Raw genomic sequence first — 19,799 nt, 5'->3', positions numbered from 1 at the left:
CCACTGCTCAGTTTGTGGGGTTTTTGCTGAGTCAGTGGAACCAAAGAAGAGATGATGATGGTGGTGGTGATGATGACCCTCTCCATTCATGGCATTTTGAAGCCTGATCTGTTCGAAGTACAGAATTTGCACTGCCATTTGTACAGGCAACCTCTCATTCTGAGCAGCATGGGTGCAGGCATCTTGAGATAGCTTTTGACAGTCAATGGTTTTGCAGAGGCGGTAACACTCTGATTCCTTGATATTAGGATGAACCTGCAAAAGGAAAATATGCGTTGTGAGAAATTTATAAATGGAAAAAGAATTGTTCTTTGGGTATATTCAGTGGAAGTATCTAGAGAAAAGTGAAATAGAGTAACTTTTGTCTTCTAGTTAGAAATCTCTAATAAATCTGACTATCAATTATTTTGTGTTAATCATTTACTTTTCATAACAAATAGAAAGAGATAAGTAGAAATGACCTCTTATTGCCAGTGATAGTCGTCTGAATAATATTCAAACCATAGGGAACTGAATAAAATTGGAATATTGATATAATAAATTGAAATAGAGCCCCTTTGAGGTTCCTTGCAAAACGAGTCACGGAATGGAGCCACAACGATGCTCTTGGAGTTGAGGGAAGCTTCCGGCTCATATTATCATGCATTGAGAACGGAAGTTAAATTATATCGGATCTAACCTCCCATTGTTCCTTAGTATTTTAGCGGTAGAGTGGTCGGCTATTAACTAACTGATTGTAGGTTTGAATCCCACTTGGAAATATCAATGAATTGACCACCAAGAGCAGCCTCTTTGTTTTTACTGTATTCTAGACAGAAATATTGTGGCACATTGATTTGTCAAATCCTCAACAAATTAGAGAGGATAGTGTATACATCTATAGTGAAGCATCAGCTTTCATTAAGCAACTGGAAATTTATCTGTAGTTTAAGAAACAACTAACAAGTGGTTGTTGTATCATTATATGATAGCAGTAAAATCCAGTTTTGATGCTAACTAAATAAACCTGAAGAAGATAAAGACATCCTGAATTTGGTTAACTGACTTGATCTGCCATCCCTATCCAAGTTATCAATAGGGATGAGTCCAGTGATTGCGTGACTGCAAATTATTGTAGAGCAGAAGTGAGCGAAGTTGGGCTGCCAAGTGACCGAACCCACAACAACAACAACAACTACGCCTTCGTCCCAAAACAATTGGGGTCGGCGATATGAACCAAAAAAGAAAATCATTTTGGGTCTTCCACATGAATCCTTCTCCTCCAATCATTTCTATCCAATGCCATGTCCTCGGTGAGGTTCAAAGCATTCATATCCTTTCCTATCATCTCCATCCAAGCCTTCTTAGGCCTACCCCAACCTCTTTTAACTAATATATTTTCTCATTTCTCCATCCTTCTAACTGGAGCATCATTAGGCCTTCGCCGAATATGTCCAAACCACCCTTAAAGGTGTGTGAGGATAAGTGACCGAACCCAAACAATGAAAAAAGGTGTGTGAGGATAAGGACTCATAAATTGATGGCTTTAATTAAACTGAAGGTTTGTTGAGAGTGACCATGCATGAAAAGCAGGAAGATGTCCTTGGCAGGCATGCTGGAGCCACTTTGATTTCACATGGAAAACAGGTTCAGAGATAACAAAAGGACCTTTTTGGCTGTCTGCTTGATGCATTAAACAAAAAATAATTCATTCTTTCCTAGCTATCCTTCCAAACCGTATTAGTCCAAAAGCTGTCAGTCTCAAATAACAGTGATAGAAATCATCTGGTTTTCATTTTCTCCTCACAGACATCCACAAGAAAGAAAGAAAATCATGCTTAATCTTTGATAGTTGCAGTTGTTCAGCAGTAGCCATTTATATGATATAAAAAGACAAAAATCTAGCCATCTACCAATATCAACACTTTGTGACGAATTTTTTGTCCTCAATTTAAAATCCTTCAAAATTATGGTGACCATTGCCATTTTACAAAGTGTATGCAGGGATTATAACCATTACATTCAAATACAACATGAATTAATGCTGTAAGCAGAAGTCACCTGTTTCCTCACCTTTTTTTTTCCTCCCTTTTTTGTGTGTGGATCAAGCCTTATAGACATGATCTCTGTGGTTTGTTTAGTCAAAAGCATGTTGCAGATCATTAGATTGCGTTCTATAAGCAGATATTTTTAACAGCTTCAGAACTCAATGATTCACAATGCGTTGAAAATTCACTATTGATAAAATCATGTTTTTATGTAGAAACTACCATTCTAAAGCTCATTTTCAATCAATGGACCATGCTGAACACATCTGCAAGATAGAATTGATCAAATAAGGCTCGCATCTATGAGTTTCACTTAAAGGTTTGGCAACCAAGCAAGTAGTACGAGGTGCTGGGAAATGGCTATCTGGCCGTTAAAGGGTAGCCTTCATTTTGGCAAAAAAACTGGTTAGCTCTCCAAATGGATCTTTTTTTCCAAAATGACCATCATAGGCCTGAACCACTAAATTCCAAAACGTCACCATAATAAGGAATAGGATACACATGCCACTAGTCCTGAAAAGTTGTTTTCAGTACGACATTTCTTTCCCTTGAAACTTTAATTCAACCACTATTGAGGGCACCAACTATCATTTTCAACGAAAAACAACAGTAAAACTATAATTTAAGCTTCATGGTGGTCACTTTAGAACAACCTCTGTCCTTACTTCCCAATTCCATGATCATTAGGGACACAATTCTCCTTTACTGTGATATTGCCCATCATCATCACCCTTGGTATATCATTGCCAATTTTATGAAGCTGTGGTTGAGTCTTGATATAAAGTGTCGAGTCACTTGTAACTTTTTTTGGACCACTCATTTTCTTTGGTTCAGGTTGAAAAAATACCTTGTTAGCCCGTAGATCTAAATTGTAACGAGTCTTTGAGCAAAAATATAAATGAATGTAAATGCTAAGAGCTTTTTTTTGTTCACCTTAGTTGAAATTGCTTCTGAGTGATTGCGATTTTTTTCTCTCTCTATTCTTTTGCTTTCTTGCACTTTCAATTATCAAAGTTTTTGCTGCGAACGATCAGAAGGTTTGCGGCGGTAAGGAGGAGCCGTGCCTCGCTGGCCTATGACACTTTTTTTCAAAGAAAAAAAGAAAGGTTGCCAGGATAGTGTATCCTGGACAAGAATAGTGTCCTATCTATCTGTGCTGGATAGTGTGTTCTGTTCAGGACAAGCAGTCAAATGCTAGCCCTCGGGTACGTCGGGGTAAGCTCTTGTATGAGATCATAATGACAAAAATATCAATAGAACTGCAATGCTTCCATCCATTATTTGACTGTTATAACATTAAAAATGAAAGACAAAAAGGGTATTTTGGTCATTTAAATGAACAAAACAGTGATGTCCTCTACGTGTTTCTGAGAGAGAGAGAGAGAGAGGTTAGAAGAACATACATTCAAACAAATGTGCACATGATTTACTTTTTATCGATCATTTGATCCAGAAACAAAAAATGAACACCTCCATATCTGATGATCTACCTCTATTTAAGAAAAAGAACCTAAGCTAAACATAAACAGTTTTGGTAAGATGTGGCAAGTGTACCTACTCATGGGCACAATTAGAATGCATGAAAGAAGCAACAAGCGTAAAACATCAATGAAAATTAAATAAGAAACAACAAAAAGTAGGCAAAAGAAGTGAGATTTAGCAACAAAATCAATTGTATGAAAATGCAAGTTTCTAGCAAATATTTTGTATTTGCTTATCATAAAACACAAACATTTAAGATTAAATAAATTGCATAAGTTTGGACTACTCTTCTTTTCGAAAACTGCACATTCATTGGAATTTTACAAATCGAGGAAACAAGACAGGTGTAAGATTGTGTACATATATGATAGTCTAACCTAACCTTCAAATGATATCATGCGCATACTATTTGCAACTTCAAATATACCTTCGTAAAAAGTAAATTGAATTAATAAAATCAAATACATTATATGAATATAATATTAAATACTCCTAGTTGAAATATACTAATCACATAATGACATAACTAAATATTCCTAATGTTCTTTTTAAGAGGAGTGTCCTGAAAACACACACACACACACACACACACACATATATATATATATATATACATTTAATTTTGAATGCTAGAATGTACTTGATCCATTGTTAATTTTGTCTCTATTTCCCAAATAAGTTTTCAAACTTTCACAATAGATATATTATCGATATTATATAGCATCTTGTTGTCTTTCATGTTGAAAACAAATAAACCTGTCAATTTGAATTGTTGATCAATATAGTCTACAACCAAGAAGTAAATATATTTTTATTACACAAAAATATGTTTAATTTATTTAATATGTTCATGCCATAAAGTGATTGCAAATAAGATTAAGAGAAATCATAATATAAAACTTATATTTATACCATCATTTATGTGTGTTGTTATTCCAAGATACCTTTCAATAATCTCATCAAATAATGTGACTTTGCCTAATCAATACAACAACATGGTACTTGAGAAAGTATTGATTTAAAATATTATTAAAGTTTAAAAATATAATATATGTGAGCAAGAACGAAGCCAAAAATCTAAAGTAGGGTGGCACAAACACACAATAAAAACGGCTTGACGTTTGTCAGGTCAAGCGGATTGAGGCAGAACACAAAGAGAGATCTTTTATGTCAATTGATTAAACAAAAAAATATCAATATTCTAACCAAAATCAAGCATTCATTGTTCATGGATTCATGCTAAATGCTAATTGAAAAAGAAAAGCACATAAAAACCTTAAAACCATAACTAAACATTCATGCCAATATAAAAAAACTAAATCAAAACCCTAATTCTTACAAACATAATAAATTATGCATTTATGCTAATTGATAAGAAGTTCTAATATTCAAACTAATATCATTCATTCATTATTCATAAATTCATGCCTAATAATAATAAACAAAAACTTAAAACCATAGCTCAACATTTATGCCATAAAAAACCAAATTAAATCTCTAAATTCTAACAAACATCACTCATAAATATAGTACTTGAAAACAAATCCTTAAAATTCTAACTAGAATCAAGCATGAATTCATGGAAGCATGTTTAATTTTGTTTGAGAAAAAAACACAAAAAATATCTAATTAAATATTCATGTCATTTGAAATATTAAAATAAAAAACTCAAATCATAACAAAAATCAAAGATTTAAGCATTTGATAGGTGATGACTAAAATCAAACATTAATTAATATAATCATGCTTAATGATAATTTAAAATAAAAAGAATGCACAAAAAAACTCTAAAACCTTAATTAAACATTAACGATATTTGCACAAATCCAAATCAATACCCTAAATCCTAAAAAAATTCATACACTTATGCTAATTAAAAAAACCTTTAATATTTTAATAAAAACTAAGCATTTATTACATGCCTAATGTTAATTAAAAAACACAAAAACCCTACAAATCTTAATTAAACATTCATGATATTTAAAAAATAAACTAAATCAATAACCTAATTCCTAAAAAATATTATGCATTATGCTAATTGAAAAAATATGTATAATCCCTAAAATCAAAACACTATCAAGCACTCATTTATGATTTTAAAAAAAATGGAAAAAAAAAGAAGAGAAAGAAGAAGACCAGCCACGAGAGATGGCCGAATGCAGCCCAACATTTTAGAGAGAGAGAGAGAGAGAGAGAGAGAGAGGAGGCAGGGTCAGGGAAGGGGGGATATTTGGGGTGTCGTGTAAAATAGGTCATGTCTGACCCGATCTTTCTCTAGGTGGGCAGTGGAGTCGAGGTGGTCACTGCCCAGGCTGACCCGATCTTTCACTGTTTTTTGTTAATCTCTTAGACAGTGTCATCTCTTCTAATTGGAGTTGGTTAATCATTATTAGACCTTGTTTAGGTATAATAAAATTTTCAATTTGCCCTTCTTTTTTTTCTTTACATTTATGGGCTTGCACAAATCAAGTTATGCAGCGCATTGCAAGCCCAAGTGCATTCCATCCTCGTTCTTACAGTGACACGCTATTTTGGTGGGGTGTCCCCCATGACACGTTCAATACATCGACATTGACACCGACATGTGTGGCTAATATTTTAATCTTATTTTAATGATTTTAAGTACTATTTCAATAAAAACCTATTTTTTAATTTTAAAATATCAAAATATTAGCTTTTTATTGATTAATTTTTTTTAAAAATTTCATGTCCTTGTGTCCTATTTTTTTTCAAAACATTTCCAACTTATTGAATCTCGGTCATGTGTTCTCGTGTCCACGTATCTCTGTGACAAAGCATTCCGTAGTAGCTCATAGCTCAGCTTGCTTAACCTATTTTACGAGCCCGAACAGTCACCTGACTAAGCCATGCCTGAGCCCAATCTTACAAGTGGACCGAGCCCAAACGTTTTTGTTGGGCACATAGATGGATCATTCTATATTTCAATATGTCCTTTTTTTTTCCTGAAATCTAACCAATCGGCAAAAGGCTTACGTGGTAAAGGCCCTACTAGTTATCCAATCAAAGAATGAAACGTGTCATTACGTCCTAGCCTGGTTGAAGCCAAGTACACGTCACGAGAAACGCTTACGTGGCAGTATCTACCCATAGAAGCAAGACACGCCACCTATTCCACAGTGGGGCCCTTCCTACAGGGAAGGGAGTCCATCTCATGAATCACTTCCAACTCAACCGAGGAAGGACCATCTATCATAATCAAGCGTACGAGGACCGTACACGTGGCGAATAGATGACGCGCCGACAAGATGGTGTCAGTTCGTACCGTGTCTGTCACCGATTACCGAAAGTGGGTGAAGATCTCCCTGGGTTGCGGTCCGCTGATGACGTGGTTACAGTTTCCACGTGTCTCATCACATGCTGGACGCTTGCGTGGCAGGCTCCCACTGTCGAAAGTGGAACCCTCACGTGATGGGGAAAGGAAGTCAATAGTTCAGAAAAAAAATCCAGGGAAAAGATTTCCCATTAATTTTGGATCGATTTGGGACGTCAGCGTCCGGCCATGACGGGAGTGAGGGGTTGTACTGGGAGCGCGGACCTCCTGGTCCTTCTGCATAAAAGTAGGGGCCAGATTGACTTTTATGCCTTTCCTGTCACTGTTAATCGAGTTATCGTGCCTCCAAACAAGGGTGTAAACGGGTCGGATTTGGTTTCAACTTGGGCATTACTAAAACCACCTAATCGGATTCAGAGCCGAATGAGAAAAGGTAATCCAAAGTCCAGATCCAACTCGCTAATTGGATACATTTTATACTTAATCCAGCGGATTATCCCTCAAATTCAGGTACAGGATCAGATCCAGATTCGAACATAAAACTCCATTCCAAATACAAATATGATTACCGACTGCTATACCGAGTCAATGTATCCGACTAGATCCCAATCCGATGACAACCTACTTCCAAACATGGGTTTGCCACCAAAGACCCATCCAAACCCAATTATCTTGTTAAGACCTGTTATGTAAACTTCGTATATATCAACATTTTAAAAAGCCATACCAATTCTTTCATAAAACAATGATACTTGTAACGATATTTTTAAGAATCGTATCAATATCTGTTTCAAGTAAAAACTTACCCGAAACTTTTTAAGCTTACCAGTACCTTGTACCCATACCCAATTATGGCAACTATGCTCTTAACACCCTCTCCCCCAAACCCGAAAAAAAGATAAGGTGCAATGTGATTGCACACTTTTAGTGAGCCGCTGCACCTGATCACCCTCCATCTTGGAGGACCTGTCAGTTGTGGGGCCCAAAAAATGATGATGGATGAGCAGGTCCAGCGGCACACTGAAAGTGTGCATTCACATTACCCCTATTGATCCTCCCTCACCCACCTCCCCCAAAAGAAAACCTGTGCCAGGATGGACTTACTCTTTTCCTGCCCGGCCTTTCCCCACTCCATCTCGTCTCTGATCCTCGTTAGTAAAATGCTAAAATACTCTTTAGGGATGACAGTGGACCAAGGAAAAATGGGCCCCACCCACCTCGCCCCGTTTGGATCGAAGATGAAGGACATGAAATGGGGATGGAGGCGGGGATGGAGGTTAAAATAAAAACCGGTGCAGGAATGGACGGAATTTTGAGATGGAGAGGAAGTGGACCACACACACACACATTCCACAGCCATCCCTAGGTGCTTCTAGAAGATTAATTTACTAACTTGTGAACTCTTTTTATAGGAAAAACAAAAAACAAAACCGCTGCTTCTACTGCTTGTACGATCATGTGCATTGCAAGATGCTTAGTTCTCGAGCCTCCATATGAGTTCCTCGCCAACATGGCACTATGGGTTCAGTTTTATTTAATCATGACTGCTTAGTTCAGTGTATATATATATATATATAGCTCTTAAATAGTTTATGTCCTAAACTCGCTTAAACACTTAAAAGAATATGGTGGCAAGTGTTTTTTTCTTGGTCTAAGTCTTTAGATGTGTTCATCATTGTTCGCTTATTAAAAAAATCCTGCTTCGGATTAAATTAATTTAATGAAAAAATTGATTTGTATTTTATCAAGTTTTTAGTATAATATAAACTGTTGATTTGTAATCACTCTAGAAATACGTATAAACATGAAAAATGATCTAATCTAACATGTTTTTTTTATGCAAATACAAAAAACTTTCGTCTTTTCAAGCTGTTTATAAGAAAGGGCTTAAGAGATAAAAACTGTTTAAGAGCTACTCATTACACCATGTACAGATCATTGTGTGCCTGTGTGTGTGAATGCAACGACATTGTTGCATAGTGATTTACAACACCATGACATTGGAAGATAAATAATTATAAATATCATTACATCAATAATTTACGAAGAGATATTTACTTAGAAAAACATCTCCTTGTATTTCTCAAAGTCTGGCACTAGTAGTAGTACTAGTAGCAGGAGCACAGTTTGCCTTAAAATATTGAAATTTCAAAACGTTGCTTTGTTCCCTTGCCGAGCTCCCACATCAAGTTATTCACTTGGACATTACTAGGAGGACTTGTATGCTCTCTCTCTCTCTCAATCAGCACTTTAATCTGGTCGTCTCGCTATATTTTAAGGATTTATATTCTGCTTCTTTAACTGCGGAGGATGTCTTTGGTAATGTCCTAGTTGGGTCAATTCAGCATGAGCAAGCCAGATCTATGTAAAGGAGGTTATCTGACGATGAGATTTTTAGGGCCATTAAGGATATGTCGGGTTGAAAAGAGCCTGTCATTGACGGGTTTCATGCCGACTTTTTAGAATCTTTTGGGACTGTGTTAAATCGGACGTGATGAGCATGTTTAATGAGTTTTATCGTAACTCAAAATTGCCTTATCATTTTCATGTAGCTATTATTTCGCTCATTCCGAAAGATGATGAGACCACTGATATTTCTCGGTTTCGCCCAATCTCAGTTATGAGTGCTCTCTATCAGATGTTTGTCATGGTTTTGGCGAATAGGCTGAAATCGGTGGCTAACCAGATTTTTTCAGACTCTCAGTTCGCCTTCATCCATAATAAGAGGGTCCAACACTCGTTCATCATGGCGTCTGAGGTTGTTCATTCCTTACAGCATAGCGGTCAACCTTACTTTGTTCTTAAATTAGACTTTCATAAAGCTTTTGATTTTGTGTATTGGCCATTCTTATTTCAAATGTTAGCAAATTTCGGTATTGGTCATCATTTTTCTGGTTGGGTGAGGGAGCTGGTCTCAAATGCCCAGGCCATGTTAAATATCAATGGTGTTAGAGGAGACTGGTTCAAGCTGGGGCGGAGTTTGCGGCAAGGGTGCCCCCTCTCGCCTTTGTTATTCAATGCAGTTGTTGAGGGTCATGTGGTCTTGCTTAAGCAAGCTGCGGTATCACGTTTCATTGATCCTTTGCAGGTTCCAGACTTTCCGGGTCATATTCTTACTTATGCTGATGATATGATCATTTTTTATCGTGCAAATGTTCAGCAGATGCTTAGGTTCAAACTTATCATTCAGTTCTTCCTCTCCTTATCTAAGCTTTCTCTAAATGAGACAAAATGCTCTATTACCATGTTCAATGTTCATGCCAATATGCTTGCAACTGGGAAGAGAAATTTTAATTGCACTATTTCTGACATGCCTATTATGTACCTGGGCTTGCCATTACAAGTGAAGCACCTCTCTTCTGCTGCATGGGCTTTGACGCTTCAAAAAGTGAAGCACAAATTGCTTTCATGGCAGTCGTCTTATCTCTTCATCGCTGGCCGTCTAACCTTAGTCAAACATGTTCTTTCAACTATTCCAGATTTTTTTTGTCTATGTTTGTGATGCCTGTGAGAGTAGAGAAACAACTGACGTGCTTGCTGGCAGGTTTTCTATGGTCTGGGTGTCAACTCAAGGGTAAGCGTCACTTGATTGGTTGACGTTCGGTGGTCTTACCTCGGCGTATGGCTGGTTTAGGCATTCCTGCGCCCAGACTACGGAGCATTGTTCTTGTCACCAAGCAATGTTGGTTGGCCCACCAACCAGATAACCTTTATGCTCATTTGCTTCTTACTAAATATGAGGCTCCTGCTCTTATCCCGGTTCGTCTGGGAACCCGGGGTTTGGCGCTCTTGCACTTGTGTAAATCGTGGTTGAGGGCTTTAGCATGCTTTAGAGACCATTTTGAGGACTCCAAAAATTTTGGTCAGTGGTTCCAGTGGGCGCTGACGCCAAGCGGAGAGTTCCTCACCTCAAAAGTCTATAGATCGTTGCTACCCCCGAGGGCTGATTGGTTGTCCGAGAATGTGCTTTGGGTGAAGGGTCCTTCTCCCCGTTCTCGAGTCCTGACTTGGTTAATTTTGCACGGTAGGATCCAGACCCACAGTAATTTAAAGAAGTGGGGCATTGAGCTCCTGAGTTGGTGCGTGCTTTGTCAAGCTGCAGAAGAATGCACGTTTCACTTGTTCTGATCTTGCCCAATATTTGTGGAACTCTTTAGCAGGACCTGGAGGCATTCAGAAGTGTTTGTTAAGGAGGAGTCCTTTGCTCTAGATCTGATCTTGGGCCCGGTTTGTATTAGGCGTAGCACGAGGTGGAGGTTCATCTGGTGGACGTGGTTGCTTACTTCTTGGTGCTTTGTTTGGATGGCGCGAAACGATGCTCATTTTCGTCAAATTTCGGTTAACATTAAAAACTTGGTGCATAAAATCTTGATAGATGTTTATGCGATCTTGCGTATGCATCTTAGTGATCTTCCGCTCCCTCCTGCTGATGCTACCTCTCTTTTGCCGCAATCTAGGCAAGCGGCTCCTACGTGAGCCTGTTTTATTTGTCTGATGTTTTTTTTCTCTTCTGCTTTCTTTATTTGTTTTGGCTTTTGCTCTTGTTCAGTTCATGGGTTTAACATTTTGTTGATCTTCATGAGTGGTAATGTTGAATTTCTTTTGTCTCTCTCTCTCTCTCTTTCTCAACCTAAGTTCAGGTTTGGACCCCATATTCGAAGGAGATCCCTGAGGGGCGTCCCAACAAGTGGGTCCCACACCTCATTAGATAACTTCCAAAAATCAAGATCAATAAATCAAGAATAAAAAATTCTAAGAAACCAAGTCCTGATCAAGATCAAGAAGTCAAAAATCAAGAACATTAAGAAATAAAAAATCCTTGATCAAGCCAAAATTAGCTCAAGGAAGATCAATAGGATTGTTGCGGTTGATAGAATCCTACATGAAAAATGTCCCATACAGGCAAGGGCGCATGACCCTGCTGAGAGTCCAACTTGTATTAAATTAATCAAGGAGACAACAAACTCTCCTAAACATCTGTAATCTATATATATTCGTTAAAGGAGCTTCTCATCTCTGAATCAGTTGAAAAGAGATACAATGAGAGAGAATTTTTTTAATTATGGACGTAGACCTACACTAGGTTGAACCACGTTACATCCTGAGCACATGTGAGTTTGTATGTATGCATATCCAAATTAACATGGTATCAAAGCCCCTTTGATCTCATAATCGATTCCAGCCTGTCTCCCTGATCGCCCAAAGGCGTTTGTCAAGCTCAGTGTGCTCCCTTCAGAAATCATTTTCAATGGCTACAGAAAACAACATTATATCAAGTTTGATTGATCCATTTCCTTTACTTCTGGCTTCTGCAAGCCTACAACACTTTCTGTCTGTAAAACTATCAAAAACCAATTTTCTTTTGTGAGAATCAAATTTTATCTCACTGCTCAAAAGTTACAATCATATGGGATTTCTTGATGGATCAAAACCCTGTCCTACTGAATTTTTAAATGTGTCTGAAAAAGAGTCCAAGAAAAATCCCGAATATGTTAAATAGGAATGGATGGATCAACTCTTGTTAAGTTGGATTATGTCCTCATTGTCAGATACAATACATTGTTAGGTTATGAGATTACCCACTTCATATAGTGTTTGAAATAAACTGAGGACATGTTGCTAATTCTAGAGCCAGGGTACCATAACTTAAGTCACAATTACAAAATTTGAAAAGGGGTCTGACAATATCACCAGTTATTTTCATAAAGCAAAAAGTATAGTTTATCATCTTGCAATAGCTGAAAAACTTGTTTTCAATAAAGATTTTAATATGCATATCTTTGCGGGACTCTCTATGAGTGAATATGGGTCCTTGGGGATTGTCTTGCATACTAGAGATGATCCCATTAACCCTGAAGATCTTCTCAGCATTTTATTGGTCAATAACACAATTGTAAGAGTTGATTGAGCTTGAACCACTAGCAGAAAAATTGACTTAAAAACCATCCAATCAAGGACATCCCCAAGGAGGGCGTGGAACCCAAGCTCATTTTAACCCCTCATGTGATAGGAGGGGTATTCTACAAATTGATCCACAAATTGACATGGTCAAAATCAGGGATATAATCCAACACCCTTTAGTGGATTGTCTAATATTATCTGCCATGCCTACCGCAATGAAGGTCATATTGCCTTATAGTGTCAATCTATGTGCCAAGCATGTCAGAAGCAAGGGCATGGTGCTCTTCAATATAAGGTCTTTAAGTAAAAAAAAAAACATATTGCTCCTGAAGCATATAATGCAACAATGGTGAATCATATAGAAGATGGTGTGTGATTTCCTGACTCAGGAACTACACATTATGTAACTACTGACCTGAACAATTTATCTCACTAAATTTCATATCAAGGCAATGATCACATTAAAATCGGTAATGACTCTCACTTGCAAATAAAGAATATTGCTAATACAATTTTCAACACTCCCAATTCTAAGTTTGTTTTGAATGATATATTGCATGTGTCTTTTATTACTCGTAATCTGTTATCAGTTCAAAAATTTTCCAAAGACAATAATGTATTTTTTGAATTCCATCATGATCGATGCTATGTTAAGGATTGCAACACAAGAAAAATAGTTCTACAAGGTACTAATGATCATGGTCTTTACAAATTTGACGTCCCTCAGGTAACCGAGAAATTGTGTGGAGTGTCTACTTATATTGGAGAGAAAACATTGGTTTTCATCAAAGGATGGGACATCCTGCATTTCATATAGTTCATTAGATTTTGAATAAGCATGGATTTTTCTTTATACCTAATAATACCAGTCACTTATGTGAGACTCGTCAAATGGGTAAAAGTCATGCTTTAGTTTTTAAGGCTTCCTTTCATAATGTTCATGGACCTCTTGATTTAATTTATTCTGATGTATGAGGATTAGCCCCTATTCTCAATACTAAAGGACATCTTTATTATGTTTCATTTGTGTATACTTATTAATGATTTACTTGGATATTTATTGCTGAACGAAAATATCGAGTGTTTCCTATATTTTAAAGTTTTTAAAAGCTTGTAGAAACCAAACACAATAGACATACAAGAGCCCTCCAGAGTGATTGAGGAGGAGACTACAAGCCACTTTACACATATTTGAAAATGAGGGGTATTAAGCAACAAATCACTTGCCCACACATACACACGAAGAAAATGATTGTGTTGAAAGAAAACACACTCACATTATTCAAACAGGGCTTACCCTTTAGGCTCAAGCCAATATTCCATAGAAATATTGGGACTATGTTTTTTTCACTATTGTCAATTTAATCAATAGACTTTCATCTGATGTCACCTAGAAAAAGTCCTCATTTCAGATCTTGTTTAAAATTGTACCAAATTATAATTTTTTCAAAACTTTTGGGTGTGCCTACTTTCCTTGTCTCAGATCGTTTAACAAACACAAACTTTAATCTAGAAGCAAAAAATGTGCTTTTCTGGGATATAGTGGTCAACACAAAGGCTATATTTGGCTTAACCCTATGACTGATAAAATCATCATCAATTGTAATGTCCAGTTTGATGAGACAAAATTTTCATTTAAGCTAATCCACTCAACCACTACCTCCCGTGTCTCCAACTATTCCCCTTTTACTTGTTCCCCTATCCCTGGACCAACCCCAAAGTGCTCCAAGTTCTCATGTTGATTCGGTCCTTCTCCCTAATCCTACCAGTTTGTCTGTTATATCTCCCTCCCCTGTTCTGCCCTCCCTTTGGGGACCCAAAAACTCACCCTATTGATCCAGCCCCTCAACCAACCCAACCATCTGGTCATGCTCACTCTATGGTTACTCGGTCTCAAACAAGTTTCCTGAAACCCAAAGCTTATCTTCCCACCAGATATCCTATCCCTCAAGTATTTCTTACTGAACTCTCCTTCTTCCTTCACTAAAGCTCACAAGCTTCCTTAATGGTGTCAAGCTATGGCTCAGAAGTTCAATGCACTTTTAAAAAATGGCACTTGGACCCATGTTTTGCCTAGACTGTAATACCTAAGATTTTTAACTATTTGTAAAATACATAAAAATTAAATCTATTTATTTTATTGAATAATCATTAGTGAAAACATTTTTAACTTTAGTTCAAAACCTTAGGCGAGTTACATTTCACAAAAAAATGATTATACTGAATTTAAATGCGGATAACATGACTCATTTAAAATACTTCAATTTCAAAAGAATAGAGTATTACAAAACCAACACAATAATAGCATGTATTCGAATTCAGTTCCTGAAAAAGAAAAATGATTGGTTTGTCGATGCCGTCACATCACCCCGCATTCGTAGATAAATCTGTAATTACTTATATGCACATAAAAATGGCCCAGACTCATGAAAGCCTGGTAGGTTTACAGCAGAACATACGTGAATGTACAAAGCTAATACATGTAGGACATTAATTATAACATAATCTATTTAATCAGATATCCATGATATACATACATCATGGTACACATACGTGATATATGTCAATAAAAAAAACCTAATGCATTTATTAGCAACATGACTAAGTAGATGTAATGTGTCATTCACCTAATAAGTCAACATATTCGTTTGTAGGCAAGATGTGTCATTCACCAAACATATTAATATATTTATTTCAATCATACCGTGATCTATAGTCGATCTAAGTTCAACATGTAATCATGATACACCAATTGGAGTACAGTTAAATTCATAGATTCACAACTGGATATCTCAACCAGCTCATTCGATTATCAAAATCCATCATAATTAATATATTTAACATACTCACACTCACCGTGATTTACCACACATTGAAACACGATTCTTATCGGATTACCTGGTCTTGAAAACGTACATCCTCACAGGCTCATTCTTGCTGGATTACCTGGTATTGGACCAGTACACCCTCATAAAATCGTCTTAGACATGCTACTGGTATTGAACCTATACACCTTTACATGCTTGTCTCTTTTAAACTACTGGTGTTGGACCTATACATCCTCACACACACATCTTGGCTGGACTATTTGGTCTTGGATATGTAAAACTCCACAAGATCGTCATTTTAAAAATAGTTCCTCAATGAGATATTTTATCAAGTAGATTTTATTGTTATACATGCATAAACATAGTTGACCGTTCACGGAGTCAATGGCCATCAATTTGGGTGCAAGCATATATACATTCAACATGCATCACATAATAAATTATGTCATATGGCAATGTCATAATAAGATTATTGGCCACCACTTTGGGGGCAGTAGCACATATCAATTCACTTAACCATTCATAAGGTTGGGAGCCACTCATTTGGGCTCGAGCATTCAATTCAATTCATCACATCATGTGGTATAAAATCACACACATTGATATTGCCAATAGGGTTTCATGAACCATAGCTCAATCCCGAGCATAAACATTTATCACATGCATTCATAACTTTACATCATGTGACATTTCAATCATAAAGAAACATTTTATCACATGCATTAATATCATAACATAGCTACATGCACATCATATTCATCATGTATTCGTAAATTGAATCTCGAAGCATGCATCGACAAAACAAGTAAATTTAAATCATGTGTACATGAATCCAAGCATGCATATATAAAACATGATATTCCACGCATGCGTACATAGACATGCATATTCTATAATAAAAATATTTAAACCTCAAGCATATGCATTTTCTATATAGTTCATGTCATACATACGCAGTTCAAATCATGCATACGAGCAACTTCATGTATCTCATACATGTATTCAACTATACAATCTTCAAATATGATATATATAGTTTCAATATAAATATATATAAATCATGCATGTGAGCATCTATAACATTTAAATCATGCATTAAAATTGCACAAATACCAAAGTTAGTATAAATTTAACTTACCTCAAAATGCATGAGGCTAGTATATATTCATCGATGATGCGAATGCGACAAAACAAACTCGTGTGCCATGGGTTTTGTGTCAAGTATGGAAACTTGAGCGGGTCTGACGATGATGGCGACAGAGCATCATGGCACATGTTGGGAGGTGGCAGTAGGTGAGTCGACTCTACAGCATGGAGGGTTGACCCCCTCAGAGAGAAAAAGAAGGGAAGGAAACTCATAATGATTCAACTGATAGGTGACTTCTGCTCACCAGAAGAGAACTGGGTGAGGGTGTGAACCACTATGAGAGAGTGAGATATGAAAAGGAAAGAGGATGAAAATTATTTTATAGACAAGAGAGAAAGATAAAACAAGGGGTAAAAATCATGGGATAAAAATTGTGGATTGTAAAACAAGGGGTAAAAACCATGAGTTGTAAAACAAGAGGTGAAAACAATAAAGGGGCTTTGGGCTTTGGTGAGACCCATTTAGGTCTTATCAAAACCAACCCATTGTGTATATATATATATATAATATTATATATGTATATTATATTTAATATGATTCTTTTGGGTCCTGAATGAACCCAAATCATTTTTACCTTATTGAAATCTATTTGGGTTTCAAGTGGATCTAAATCCTCATTTAATTTTTGTGAGATCCATTTGGGTCGCAACTAGATCTAAATTATTATTTAGTATTAGTAAGATCCATTTGGGTCTCAAATGAATCCAAAATTTTGTTTACCTTCAAAAGATTTGTTTGGGTCTTTAGTGGATCCAAATCCTTAACTAGAACTATTTGGGTCTCAGATGGATCTAAAATTCTTCTATATCTGGTTTAAATCTCAATATGGGTATAAACCTTACCCAAACCTATTTGGGTTGACTTGAATTATTCAGAGATCCAAATCTGGATAACTTAAGATTTAGTGGATCCAATGTACTTATTCGAATAGTTTGAGCTTGTGCATGTGAGGGTTGATCATCTTGGATCTCTACTAAGGTGCACTTCAAATACCTCATAGATTCCCAATTAAATGCCATATAAACTAAATAAATCCCAAAAAAATTGTGGCTATTACATTCTACACTCTTTAAAGAAATTTCGTCAGTGAAATTTTCACTTAAGGACTACTCAAATACATCAAGGTATCCCTCATTTCATCATCTAGGTTCACAATTACAAACTTTCAAACTTACATTACTAATCATTACAATTTCAATCAATTAACAAAATGAAGAGAAAACATTTGTTAAGCAGTGGCATCATACTTGCATTTCTTTTGGGCTATTGAATTTATTTCTATTTCTGATAGCATGTTTCTGTCTCAACAAAATTATGAGATTGATCTGGACCATACCAACTCGACTGGGGCAAAGCCAGTAACCACACCTATGGCTACTTCTATTAAGTTGTCACTTCGTGACGGCGAACCACTTTTGGATCAAACCCAATATAGGCAAGTTGTGGGTGCTCTACTATATCTGACTATGACCAGACCTGACTTAGCCTCTATGGAAAACAAAGTATGTCAGTATATGCATTAACCTACCGCTACTCATTGGACTCTTGTCAAATGGATCCTTTGCTACATCAAACATACAATGCACTTCAGCATGTTTATTCCCAGGTGCATTAACTTCAACATATATGCCTTCTCAGATACAGGCTGGGTTGACAATGTCAATGATAAGAAATCCACTGGTGGCTTTGCTGTGTTTCTTGGTCAGCTCAGAAACATTATATTAAGGCTCGCTCGAGCACTGAGGTTGAATACATATCTATGTTTAATACTGTTGTTGAGGCAGTTTGGATCACATTTATACTAAAAAGATCTTCACATTGCTAGTTCTAGCCCACCCATGCTTTGGTGTGACAATATTAGTGTCATGTATTTTTCTACTAATCCTGTCTTTTATAACACCACCAAAAAATATTGATATTGATGTACATTTTATTCAAGACCATGTTCTTAAGAAGAACCTCCAAGTTCAATATATGTCTTCTATGGTTCAACTGACTGACATTATGACTAAACCCCTGTGGGTTCAATGGCTTGCCGGACAAGCTCAACACCTTGCCTAGGCTGTTGAGCTTGGGGGGGGGGGGGGGGCGGGGTTAATGTAAGTTCAGGTTTGGACCCCACATTCGAAAGAGATGCCTCAGAGATGTCCCAAGTAGTGGGTCCCACACCTCATTGGATAACTTCCAAGAATCTTGATCAAGATCAAGAAAGCAACAATCAAAGAATTACAAGAAATCAAGAAGTCAAGAATCGAGAATTCCAAGAAATCAAGAATCCTGGTCAAGATGAAGAACTCAAGAATCAAGAACACCAAGCAATCAAGAATCCTGATCCTGCAAGAAAGATCAGTAGGACTGTTGCGGTTAATAGAGTCCTGCAAAAACATGTTACATACAGGCAAGGGCGCAGGACTCCTGGTGGGAGTCTAACTTATATTAAATTAATCAAAGAGAGAGCAGACTCTCCTGCACAAACATATGTAATCTATATATACTCGTTAAAGGAACCTCTCATCTCTGAATCAGTTGAAGAGAGATAGAGAGAATTTTTTTTTATCGTGAACCCAGACCTACACTAGGTCGAACCATGTTACATTATGAGCACGTGTGAGTTTGTGCGTGCTCACCCAAATTAACTCTCTCTCTCTCTCTCTCTCTCGTTATAGTGGAGGAGCATAGTGCCCAAAATATGCATAGGGAATGGGAATATGAATTGCATGAAGAAGACCTCTCTCTCTCTCTCTCTCTCTCTCTCTCTCTCTATATATATATATATATATATATATATATATATATATATATATATATAAAAGAGTTCTATGTGTTCCCTCAAAACCCGGGCGACTCTTCACTTCGGACAAAACATGTGTTCCGTGAAAAAGTGAAAAGTGGCAAATGCATTCAAAGCCCAACAAACCACAATCTATCTTACTTGGGAAAATGACATTAATGAAGCAAAAGTAAATGTCTCTAAAATAAGCACAATTGGGTCACCTTATACGCATCTTTTGAGATAGGTTTGACTCATTTCCTTGGTTCGTAGCTGGAAATTTGATATATCTTCCACGCTTTTCATAGTGCTAGCTAGCATTTTTTTTATCAAAAAAAAGAAAAAAACAAGA

The sequence above is a fragment of the Nuphar pumila genome, chromosome 3, assembly GCF_984573655.1.
Source record: "Nuphar pumila chromosome 3, dmNupPumi1.hap1.1, whole genome shotgun sequence".
Classification (NCBI taxonomy): Eukaryota; Viridiplantae; Streptophyta; class Magnoliopsida; order Nymphaeales; family Nymphaeaceae; genus Nuphar; species Nuphar pumila.
This window is presented reverse-complemented; position numbering follows the sequence as displayed.